Source organism: Panthera pardus, unplaced genomic scaffold (assembly GCF_024362965.1).
Source record: "Panthera pardus isolate Hobbes unplaced genomic scaffold, ASM2436296v1 HiC_scaffold_25, whole genome shotgun sequence".
Classification (NCBI taxonomy): Eukaryota; Metazoa; Chordata; class Mammalia; order Carnivora; family Felidae; genus Panthera; species Panthera pardus.
The window spans coordinates 81,891,602-81,894,412 of NW_026526821.1; the positions used below are offsets into that span (position 1 = coordinate 81,891,602).

At 53.0% G+C, this 2,811-nt stretch overlaps 1 long non-coding RNA gene across 1 annotated transcript; it reads left to right on the forward strand.

Annotated features, from left to right (window-relative positions):
- Positions 1-345: 345 nt before the first annotated feature.
- LOC109264167 (uncharacterized) lies at positions 346-2,338 on the forward strand. The gene is made up of 2 exons (XR_002078644.1): positions 346-765; positions 2,184-2,338. It is a non-coding gene; the product is annotated as an uncharacterized LOC109264167 (long non-coding RNA).
- The last annotated feature ends 473 nt before the right edge of the window (positions 2,339-2,811 follow it).

The window sequence follows — 2,811 nt, forward strand, 5'->3', positions numbered from 1 at the left end:
AAAGTGTCCGAGGCCGAGGTCCCCTTTTTGTGGTTCTGCGGCTGGCACTGAGGCCAAAAGCCCGGGGAAGTGGCCCGCGTAAAAGAAAAACCCTTGCTCCACTTTTCAATGGCTGCCTGGAATTCTACCAATACAGGATCTCCCGTTTACCTGCGGGCTTTGATTCTTTTTAAAATTCAAATCCCTCAAGGAAGGGTGATCCTTCAACGCAAGGGCAGATGGTAGGCTACGTCAAAAAATTACCAATGTCATCACCAGAAACACTTGGTTATACCATAATAGGTACATTTTGTACGGTGATGACACTTAGTAAGTATCCTTTAATCTTTCCATCTGTTCTGTTTGTTGCGGGGCATCCTTTTGTACTCTGAACGGCAGTGTTATTTTAGGCCGCCCCTCCTCCGCAGTGGCCATTCCCCCCATTTCAGTTGGCTCCAAGGTGCATCCTAAGCATTTCTCCCCTCTTTCCACGCCTCACTCGCACAGCTGCTGCTTGAGTTGAGGCTCCCACAGCTCACTGTCTGGATCCCTGCTACCCAGATGGGAGCGGCTGGAGTCTGTCCACGGCGGACGGGGCTCTCTCAAGGCCTCTCTCTGCCCACACGCAGCACCCACCACTGTATCTGTGGAGAGGAGAGGCGGCCACCTCTGCCTGGTTGGGGATTGTCTTCCCAAAGTCAGCTGACAGCTTCTTCACTCACCATCTTGTCATTTCTCTCCAGAAGAGTACTGCCATTCCTCTCCACCTGGTGGCAGTGAGAAGAGGTGAGGTGCTGGGTCCTGAGGGACCCAGGCAGGTTCTCCCCGTCATCTTCCTCTGAATCTCTCTTCCCTGCCTCAAGGGTTTCTACTTATTCATACCGCCTGGTGGGAATGCCTCCAACTTCGTATCTTCCTTCTCCTCGAGGTATTTCTTGCTGTATTTATGGCTACATAACAAGCCACACAGCAGCGGCTGAGAACAAGAAACTTGTATTTATTTACTCACGACTCTGTGGGTCAGCTGGGTGGCTTCTACACAGGCTCTGCTGGGCTGGCTTATGTGTCTGTGGTGACCTGGCAGGTCACTGGGGCCTTTAGGACTGCCTCACTCACACGGCGGGCTCAGCCGGACTGAGAGGGTGACTGGGCCACGCATCTCTCAGCCGGCAGGCTAGCCTGCCCAAGCTTCTGCCTGTGGCGGCAGGGTCCCAAGGGTGGGGAGAGCGGAAGCTGGAAGACTTCTTGAGGCCTAGGCTTGGAACTGGTGCCCCCTGACTTCCGCCATATTCTCTTGGTCAGGGCAAGTCACGAGGCCAAGCAAACTCAGGGGCTGGGAAGCGGACTTCGTCTCCCGGAGGAAGGAGCTGCAGAGTCCCGAAGCCACTTTTGCAATCTGTCACGCCTGCCCTCTTCTTTCCTGGGGTGCACTACTGATCAGCTGAGCACACTTCAAGCTGTTACATCCCTTATAGGCATCTAGGACAGGCAGCACCACACAGTTCTGAAGCACACAAGCCCGGCAATCAACATACTGGCTGTGCATGCCGGCCCCATACTTACTAGATACGGAAGGTTATAACCTATAACCTGGGAAGGTTATCTTCCCTTCCCGGGCCTCAGTGTCCTAATCTGCAAGAATGGGGATTATAAATAGGAAATAAGTTAATCCATCCTAAGCACTTTGGCGTCTGGTACACTGTAAGTGCCCAATAAGTGTCAGCTATTGTGCCACGAGGTGACTACTGGCTGCCCACCGTGACCGCCGAGGCCACCAGCACCGTCTTCCACCTCCGCTCTGAAGCCCCTCCCACCACTGCTGACCCCGGTAGCCCCCAGCTGGAGGCTCTGCAGGCAGTGGCACCTGGTGTTTTATGGTGTGCCACTGAGAGGCCAGTGACGTGGCCTTGTCAGCTTTTACCAGCTCCTTCACCGAAGCCCATCTCTCTAGAGCTGGCAGAGATTAGCTCTTACAAGACGGGCTCTGAATGATACAGACCTAAGGGTTGCTTCCTAAATCCTCAGGGATTTAGACAAGTGAATTCATCTCTCTGCATTTCAGTTTCCTTGTCCATAAGATGGGGGTACGGATGGTCCCCTACTCAGGATGGTTCAACTTAGGAGCTTTGGTCTTGATGGCAGTGCAAAAATGACACGTTCGGTTGGAACCGTACTTGAAACTTTGAATTTGCATCTTTTCTCAGGCTGGAGATGAGCGGCGCCATTCTCTGCCACGGCTCCCGGGCGGCCATGCGACCACGAGGGTCAACAGCTGACACACTCACCCCACTCTGCCCCCATACAACCATGCGTTTCTCACTTTCGGTACAGTATTCAATAAGTCGCATGAGATACTCAACACTTTATTATAAAATGGGCTTTGTTGGGGCACCTGGGTGGCTCAGTCGCTTAAGCGACCAACTTCGGCTCAGGTCGTGATCTAGCGTTTTGCGGGTTGGAGCCCCAGGTGGGGCTCTGGGCTGACAGCTCAGAGCCTGGAGCCTGCCTGGGATTCTGTGTCTCCTTCTGTCTCTGCCCCTCCCCCGCTCACATTCTGTCTCTCTCTCAAAAAATGAATAAATGTTAAAAAAAAAAATTTATTAAAAAAAATAAGCTTGGGGTGCCTGGGTGGCTCAGTCGGTTGAGCCTCCGACTTCGGCTCAGGTCACGATCTCACGGTCGTGGGTTCGAGCCCCATGTCGGGCTCTTTGCCGACAGCTCAGAGCCTGGAGCCTGCTTCAGATTCTGTGTCCCCCTCTCTCTCTGCCCCTCCCCCATTCATGCTCTGTCTCTCTCTGTCTCAAAAATAAATAAACATTTAAAAAAATTTTT